This window comes from Crassostrea angulata, chromosome 4, assembly GCF_025612915.1.
Source record: "Crassostrea angulata isolate pt1a10 chromosome 4, ASM2561291v2, whole genome shotgun sequence".
In the NCBI taxonomy this organism is placed as follows: domain Eukaryota; kingdom Metazoa; phylum Mollusca; class Bivalvia; order Ostreida; family Ostreidae; genus Magallana; species Magallana angulata.
Window position 1 is genome coordinate 14267807 of NC_069114.1, and position 10328 is coordinate 14278134.

A 10328-nucleotide genomic window follows, 5' to 3' on the forward strand; every position below is an offset into this window, starting at 1 on the left:
AACAGTATTTTATATGATTGTATGTATCGAATGTGTATAAAACCATGTAATTGGAAACAGAAAAATATAAGGACGTTTAAATATTGGCTAAATATAAGCAGAACAATAGAATAATAATTGTTCTTTTTCTTTATTGTCATAATATATTGTACATTTATAAAGATACATGACGTTACATTGAGCAGTAAAGTAACATAAATTAAGATTTAAGGGTGACCCGACAAACAGATTTGGTGTGTCGGTCGTAAAGATTTCAACATTTTAATTTTCTGATAAAACTACAGATACAAAGCAAAATAAACATTAAAAAGTTAAGACCCTATTTACCAGGGGCCATGTATTATGGGTATAAATTTGAGTTAAAGTTGATTTTTTATAGTTTACTGTCTGTAAGCAGACAAATAACGTACATATATGCACATAGTTTTGGTGAACAAGGGGGCCTCTATATAATTGTGAGATAACACCCCCCCCATATAGAACCAGGATTTATGGTGTAAGGGTAAGAATCTGTTAGGTTATTATTATTATTATTATTTATTCTTCAATTTTATCCCATTGCTTCTTTTACCGATGAATCTTGACAAGTGTGGTCCAGAGATATTTATAGTGACCCCCTCCTCCTTAAAAAACTGTATCAGTTATTTCATACAAAAATGTCTGACACAAAAACATAACACGATATCATTTACATTCATTTTCAGAAAATTAATCGAAATGAAATCAATACAATCATCGTTGTTAAGATCGATAACCGTGTATTTGACTTGACTGGTTCTTGTCCCCCGTCAGGTGCCGCGAATCCGATCCCAGCATCTGTAAACAAATTGTACTTATTGTCACAATTCTATACCAGAGCGTGTCATAAAACCATACAGTATCACCGTAACCATTCCATACCAAAACTTATAAAACCTTATTTAAAAAAAAGCTTCCATTCTATTCCACATCGTTCCATAAAACAAATATCACTGTCGCGGTGAGAATTATTTTGTAATGACGAGATACTCGAGAACGTCGCGTAAAATTCTTGCACGCGTTTAAGGTGAAATGGGACACCTGTCGATATTAATGTGGACAAAAGAAAAGAAATATCAATATACTTTAACAGATTTAGAATTTTCAAATTTCACAATATTTAACCAAGAAATAAGTTTTCAATTTTTTTTTTAGAAAGTTAAAACTTATTAAAGCCCCAGCGGTAATCGAACTTATGACTTACAGATTTGTAGTTAACGCTATAACCAATTGCGCTAAGCTGTTAAGTAACAATTTCGGAAAAGGAAATATTCATAAAATTAATATACTTGATTTTATTGTTTCGATAGTAAACACGTCACAATATTGAGGTGTCCCATACCACCTTAACAGTTGGTTTACAGTATACGTGTATACTAGTATATACAAGTGAATTATAATATAAAAGCGTTTATCAAGGACTTACTTGGGTACATAATACAATGCATTTAATATAAAAGTGTTTATCAGGGACTTACATGGGCACGCTTTGCAATATGTAAAAGTGTTTGTCAGGGACTTACATGGGAACGCTTTGCAATATGTAAAAGTGTTTGTCAGGGACTTACATGGGCACACTTTACACATGGTGGGACAGTCCTGGGGGACATTAGTGAACCTGTCACACATTGCTGGGGTGAACTGTGGGCCGCAGATGTAGGAACGGTCCTTTTGACCGGTACAGTTCACTGAAAAAAAGAACAACAACGAAAATTTATCATTATTATTATTACAGACTGAGCTGATTATGGAAATAATACAACATGCTAGTATTCAAGGAAATGATTGCCTTTTGTTCCGTCCAGTTTAAATTGCCCTTACATTTTTTTTTATAAACCTATAAATCATAATATTTGAGCTTGTATCTCTAAATAATTAAATGTATTTAGGTAATGTTTTTTTTACATTAAAAAGAAATTGAACACGGAATATAAATATCAAAAGCAATTTGCATTCTCTACGTGTACACTGACAGAAGCCAATAGCCCTAGGATATCAAGAATATGGTCAGACACTTCTAAAAAAAAAATATAAACAGGCACGTACATGTACGTATAAAGCAATTAGGTACAATTAAGTATTGCAGAATTAAAAAAAAATTCAGATAACACGCCGCTGTATTATGGCCGCTTGTTTCCAGAAGTACAATATCTGACGAAATCTCACGTGGCGCGAGATTTGTAATTTCTTACTCAGCCTGTACTTACACTGGCAGGACGGACCGACATAAGTTGTGGTCGGTGTTTTACAGGTGCATGCGCACGCATTAAAGTCCATAGTTCCTCCATTCTCACATGCCTTGCCTTGACAATCTGAAAATAGTCCAGATATAGTAAACACTCAATTTAAGGTGGTATGGGACACCTGTCGATATTAATTTGGATTAAAGTAAATTATAATCATAATGTATAATTCACTGTTTTAGAATTTTCAAATGTAACATAATTTGACCCAGAAATATGCTTTAAGAAAATTATAAAAGCCCCAGTGCGATTCGAACTCATGACTAATAGCTTAGTAGCTAACGCTCTAACCCGTTACGCTACGCTGATAGGTACCAATTGTTATAGTCTGCCCCAAGTAATTGCTTCCGTCACTTTTTGATGATTTAAAAAAAAATACACATACCTGTGAAAGAAGTACAGTTGAAATCAATGAAATGGAAAATATCCTAGATATCTTCATTGACAAATTATCCCTTTTAACTCATAAAATTTCACAAGAACGAAAACAAATTTCTTACGGAGATTTATGATGGGAAATGTTTACATCTTTTCTCCATTTGGAAGTACTCGGGATACCTCGCGCAATTATTCAACGTTATCATCCGGGCTTATTAATGGCTGATGCAATGCAAAATCCCCGTAGACTTTTTATTTTGGGATGTGTATTGAAACCTGAAGCGTTAGAGGGGGCGTTTCAAAACAGATAATCTGGACATTTTTCATATTAAAGATGAATGTAGATTAAGCACAAAGGTATTTATTATTACCGAAATAATATGTTTTACGGTGCTACCGTTATGGCGAGCGCAGCAAGAATTACACATACCTTGCATCATTGTCAACTTAAAGTTTTATTTAGGTATCAACGAACGTCAAAGAATTTTTGAGAGAGTATTGCTCTACAACAAGTATGCCAAATGTACTAATTTTAATGGTTATGATACATACAGCGCAAGCCCCTTCCCAGAGAGAGAGAGAGAGAGAGAGAGAGAGAGAGAGAGAGAGAGAGAGAGAGAGAGAGAGAGGAGAGAGAGAGAGAGAGAGAGAGAGAGACCGGTTCCTGTCTGTAGGTGTGTAATTTCCCACATTTAAATTTAATGGTCTGACTATATGCAATATCTACATAATTTTTTTTAACTGTTTATTTTTTCATTTTAATCCTTTTTATTTATATATATTTCAAAATGTCCTATTGTTTATTTCCTCCCTACTCATGCATGCACAATTAGCTTAAAAATGGATCGTTTTGACAGTTAAGTATGGCTCTTGCTAATATAATTATATATACATAAAATCTCTATATCAAAAAAAATTAAAAACAAGTCATCCGTCAATGAGGCAGGTATCGCAGTCTATTCTGGAATAGCTAGTACACGCATTACAGATGTTTGATCCACCTCTAAATTTATCGCGGGAAATATAGCGCGAGTGCACTGTGACGTCATCCATGACTTTGATCGTCTTTGTTTACGTTTCTCGACTCAATACGGAGGTATGGAAGAATGTAACAAATCTTTTGAGTCTCGCCATAGCATATGCGGTACTCAAAACGTGTCTTCAAACTTTAAGCCACTGTAAAATACAAGTTAAAAGTCGGCCATTTTTGGCATAGCACCACGGGTGAAAACATTAGAGAGCATTATGGGACGTAGACAAAAAATTTTGTTTGATGAACTATAGGTTTAGCTCGTTCTTTTTCCCGCGCACACTGGTTCTTAGAGCTCGCTTCGCTCGCCGGCGCTGCGCGCCGGCGAGCAAAGCGAGCTATTATAGTCTGTCCCAAGATATTCATGCAGCACATTTGGACGATTTGTAATAAAAATACACTTACCTGTGAAAGAAGTGCAGTTGAAATAGTTGAAAGGGATATTTTCCAAGATAATTTCATTGACACATTATCATCTTTCACTTGGAAAAATTCACAGGAACGAAAACAGATTCCTTACGGAGATTTATAATGGGGAATGTTTACATCTTTTCTCCATTCGGAATACACTCGGAATACATCGCGCAATATTTCAACGTTATCATCTGGGCTTGCTGCAATACAAAATCTCCGTAGACATCACACTTTTTAGCATTGTATTGAAACCTGATAAGCTAACAGGGGCGTTTTGACTGAGATATCTTGGAAATTTTTCATACTTTTGAATGAACATCGTTTGAATCCTGAGGTATTTATAAATATCAAGCAATTAAGCCAAATGTGATTCCAAAATATCTTGGGACAGAGTATAAGCGAAAAGTGGTGAAAACAAAAACTCGGCACAGTGTATAGAAAGAGAATAATTAAAAATTATACTTAATTGATTTTATTGTTTATTTCGATAGGAAGTACGTCACAATATGGCGGTGTCCCATACCACCTTACGCAGGATCCTGGCTCATTATATTCATTTCAATTATCATTTCGAAAGATAACTGTTTTATTCTAAATCAGTTAAGCTGAAATTTCTAATCAATGATTCATCTAAAGCCCTTAAGAGAGCTGGATAGTCGAGGCCGTTTTAAGACTATACAAATCTCCTTTAGAAAAAGAGCTTTGTATGATAATTATCGGAAATATATTAATTTTTTATAAAGTAAAATATTTGGAATTTCTCTTTACAAAAAGTACTTGATGGCTTAGAAAAAAATCATATTCAAAACTTTAAGAAAGATTTGATGTTTAATATGTTGACCACCCAACCTCCTTAAAATTAATGCTTGATTAAATATGTGTGTAAAAAGATATCACTGTTCATATTGTCAGTTTAAGGTTGGACAAAGAAGTGAGAGATAAACACGAACAAATTAATTTACGTTGCGTTTCTAATGTGTAATTTACGTAATATCTTACCACATAGATTATCATTACAGCTGTTTGGACATTTGCTGCATGACGATCCCGATTCATACGGGTTATTTATGTCCAGATTACCTCTGCAAAATCAGAAGAATTTAGCTGTTCTTTTTTAATGTATAAAACATGCCATGAATAAAAACGAAACAATTTAAATTTATCATCGCCTGCTCTCTAATAATACGCAAGTTTATGTTCATACATATAATTTTACAAAACAAAGATAGTGCTAACCTATCTGGGATGAACTGTCAAACTATAAAACGATTTTGGGAAATAAATTATATATTTTTTTCATTGATAGAGTAAATGATATATATTCAAACTAACAGACGCACAAGCAATATTTGGACGCTAGCACTGTTACATGTATGAAGGTATGAGACAGTAAAGAAAATAGTCATGTGTACAGGATACATGTAACTTTGGGACAAAATTGACTACATGTATATCTAATTTAATTAAAAGCAGGGGGGGGGGGGGCAGTGTATCATAGAATTTTGTTCAAGATGCCTACATCCTAGTATGGGAGTATTTTTTTCTGGTAGAAAGAAAATTAATGCTGTCTGTGTGAGAAAAGTGTTTTTTTAGCAGACAATTATTGCCGTCATATGAGAATTTGGTAAACAAAAGAGATATTTTAGATCGAATTATTTAAGAAATTACGTACAAATGGGCAAGCAGTACTACATTGAGTAAGAAATAAAAGGATATGGTTATTGAATTATATGTACCGAATGTTTAGACGTTTTATATACGACTTGACAATTCGAGCTACACAACGTGTAAATATCAATGCCATCAAAGCAGGAAGACAGACAACCACACAGAAAAACAATATTATGGGCAGAGATAACGCCAGAACTTATAAGTTTGTGTTGAGGTTACTGACCCGGGTCCGTAATTACACACGTAACTCCTCGTTGAGCCACAGACGGCAAACCCACAACCTATCTTTATGGAAGTCGCCCAGATAACCTAGAAATAGACCATAATTGTTAAAACATGTAGGTTATATGTGGATGCTTAATCAAATTATAAAGGTAAGCCATCGTCATCGTTTAAATTAAATAACTTGACAAACTAGTATAATTATTTTTTTTAGGTAATTTTAATATTATGAAATATGATTTCGCAAAATGGTTACGTAACTGTTTTCTTTTTTAAATAAATGATGTAATTGGTATAGCAAATATTCTCTGCAACGTACTTTGAGAATTACATTAAAATTATATAGGGACACAATTTGAAATATGTTGAAGCATTTAACGTACTATGTTTTTAATATTTATTAAACATCTTGTATATATATTATCAGGCACGTAGCATCGTTTTTGAAAGTGGGGAGGGGGGGCCAGACTCATCCAAAAATTCTTGACAAGCAAAAAAACAAAAACAAAAACAGAAAAAAACCCCAAAAAACAAGATTTAAAGTTTCCACAAATCTTCAAAATCCAAATCCTGGGGGGGGGGGGGGGGGGGGGGGGGGGGAGAAGGTGACTTTAATTTGACTCCTCATTTCCTAATTTTCGTAACAATTTTTTACATACTTCCAAAAAAAAGTGGGGGGGCCAACTCCATGATAATTCATTTTTTTATATGTAAATTTTTAAAAATTTGTTGCTGCGAGACAAAGTGGGGGGGGGGGGGGGGCCCTGATGCTACGTGCCTGATTATGTAAATGAAAAAAAAAACTCATTGCCACTTTGATAAATTTTAATATTTTCGATTCTACTATCTGTTTATCATTATACGTTTTAGTTATCAATTTATAACCTAACATAGCAGATTCCGAGTAGACAAAAACATATTGTAATGCATTCATTGCCATTAGTTTTAAAGTTTTCATGAAACGCAGCTACTTGCAACTGGTTTGGCAATACTGTCTATACAACGTACCCAGTCCTTCTATTATAAACATACACATTTTTGTTATACCTGGGTATAGTGGCCCACTTTCTTTAAGTCATTGTTTCCCCCCAGGGTGAAGTCCTTGACCTCATCATACCACAGCTTGATCACGCCTGCCCAAGCCAGGTCGTAGGACGCACTGGCCAGGTTCTGACCCACAGAGAAACGACCTTGATGTAGAAAGGACGAAGATCAATTTTCCTCTAAACCATGTTTAACATTAATTTTTGTAACATCACTTGTCCTTTAGCTGAGCTGATAATGTATACGTGTCAAACCATTTAATTTATAAGTGTAATATACATGCAGTCAATTTTGAATTGGTAACGTTTTCAATTGAATAGACTCAATATGATTATAACAACGTTGTTTTTTCTCGACATGCAATCAGATGTCAAAAGAAACTAAAGAGAACAGTACTAGTGCCTTTGTTGATTAATCAGTAACAATCATAATATCTTCATTAAATTTTGACAACATTAAGTAACATATAAACCGTTTATTTTGTTTTCTCACGATAAAATGATCAGCTTACTAATAGGAATACATAGGAAACTGCGTTCGATTTACTCATCCCGAGTAGGCAACACGACACGGAAAGTTGCGTTCGATTCACTCACCCGGAATACTCCGCTGTCGACCTCCATCATGAACGAGACCCTTACAGGCGTCAGCGTACTTCTGAGCGATCATGGCTATTTCATCATCCCAAGACTTAAATTAAAATCATACGAACCATCTTGATATAAGTTAATATATAAAGGTATTTACAATGAATGTAGATGTACAAAATTTAAGTTCTAGTAATTGAAAATTTAATGGGTCAAACTTACAACTCCAAGTATTACAAATCACGTTCGATTTTAACGGTTGGGGGCTGTGTTTTGTGACTCTTACTCACCATTTTTGCCATGGCAACAGCACGCGGGTTTACACCTGATCTGTACTCGTTATGTTTACTGACTATTACATTTTTGTCCTCATCAGAAATACCTGCAGGTAAGAAGAGTCAACATTTATCTTTTTGCTTGACAGTCAACATAATTTGTAAGAGTTACAGTTCTTGATTTCTTTATGTTTTCTCGATATATCTGTATACACACACAATAAGTTGACAGAGAGAGAGAGAGAAAGAGAGAAGGAGAGACAGACAGACAGACAGACAAACAGACTTTACCGGAATCAGTAGCAATGGCAGTCTTTTGTAAACACGCAGAATGATTTGGAATTACCTGGTATTTCTGAGCACAACTTGTCTGAAAACAAATTGTTCAGCATAAAAACAAACAGCAATAGTCATTCAAGCAATAATAATTTCGACTTTTTAATAATTCATGATAAGAATAATTTATATATAATAAAATAATTTTGGAAAATAATAATATTTCATAATTTTTTAAAATATATTTTACAACTTGAGTAGATGGTCACTGGTCAAGAAACTAAAAGTTTTTTTTACTGATTAATTAGATTTTGCAAGTTCAATGTATGGCGATTGACATCTTCGCTAGCCCAGGATTTCTGATCCGCGATGCGGATCAGAAACCCTTGGCTTGCGAAGATGGGCGATTGAAAGTGTGCGTTACTTAAGCATGCAGAAGTTCCTATACACAACAATACAGAATAAACAAGTAAATGAATAGAGATACACAAACCACCAAATAAAAGAATAAAGTTGGAAAAAAGATAAACACAAGACTCACAGATCTTTCGATGCGATGACCAGAGCAAGGAAAGAACAAAACACCTACAAGTAGAGACAGGTGCTTCATAACAAACAGTATTTTGTAGGACGTTTTCATCTTGTCCATGTTGTCAGAGTGTCCCCCGCGTACGCAGACATCGGGCTCTAATTATGTGTGATGCTTTGGTATAATTGGTGTTGTTTATGGTTGGGTCAGGGAATATTATGAATGTGATTGACATGTAACCTACGTGTCTAAATGAGAGAGAGAGAGAGAGAGAGAGAGAGGAGAGAGAGAGAGAGAGAGATTAAATAGTTTGCCTTATGAAGAATATGTTGTTTTATTATTAAAAAAAAACCCACAAACAACATAAAAGTTGAAATAATCATTCTAAAGTCAATAAATCAAATTTAATAGACATTACAAATCACCGGAGATGATATCAACAGCCATCGTTTCAATCTAGAACTTTTGTAATTAAATAAAATAAATAAATATATGCCTTGTGACTGTCATGAAATTGCCAGCAATAAACAAAATGTTCCACGGTTCTTTATGATGAATCAGTGACAAACTTTGATGTGTGGAATATTCATCTCCCAGTGACATTAAGTGGTCTTGGTCTATTAAAATCATGCATAACAATCTCTATTGTTCGGTTTTGAAATCATAATATATTTATTAAAACCACAATCAAACATATCTCTCAACCTTACTAATCTATATATCTTATAGATGTATGTCTCATTTGGATTAGGTTAAAATTACTTGGATAAAGTAGTTTGTTTTCTTTCCAAATTCATTTAAGCAATATGAGCTGTATTTTTTAGAATTTTATTTTGCCGCAGAAACCTGTTAGTATGAGAGGTCTGCATGTAACTTACACTTTTATGGTGCATAAAGTTTGAAAATTTCATTAATTTTTGTCAGAGGAAAGATTTCTCTTCTAAAGAATATATAGCAAATCAATTGTTGTACAGGACGACAATAATTCAATTTTGCTCCAATACAGGCTTCTTAACTTCTTAACGGCTTTTCCCAGAAAAATACAGCTTACAGCATGATTTTTTTGTCATTTTAGAAGAAACACACCTTTTCGTAAAAAAAAGTATTTAACATGAAAATTGCAGCTCATATTGCCTTAAGCACAGTTTTTGGACACATTCCTCTTCTCTAAATACTGTTGATTTGTGATCACTCTGATGTGTAAACTATTAAAAATATTTAAGATATGCTATGGAACATGTTAGAAAAACAATTACCCGTCGTGAGTTATCTTGTTTTACTATTGTTTTAATCTGCTATACTTTTAATTGTCTAAGTATTAATTATGAATTTATCTGTTTCCTTAAGTTCATGTCATGATTTTACTTTTTATAACACTGTATGATACTGTATTTCGTCACTACATTTTTTTTTCATTAAGTCGACTAATACATCGTTAAGTACTTCCTCCCTATATGCAAAATACAGTTTTAACAAATCCACAAACATTATGCCACCAACCATAGAATACAGAATATACATGTTCTCAAAAATATTATTATAACACAATGAATTCGTCAATGAATTGGTATTCTTACCTATATACATGTAAGTCAATAATTAGTCTTACCTGTGAAAGTCAAAAAAATGACTGGGGTAAGG

General features: G+C 33.7%; 1 pseudogene; it reads right to left on the reverse strand.

The window, feature by feature from the left end:
- Nucleotides 1-114: 114 nt before the first annotated feature.
- Nucleotides 115-8854, reverse strand: LOC128179907 (cysteine-rich venom protein Mr30-like; annotated as a pseudogene).
- Between the last annotated feature and the right edge of the window lie 1474 nt (nt 8855-10328).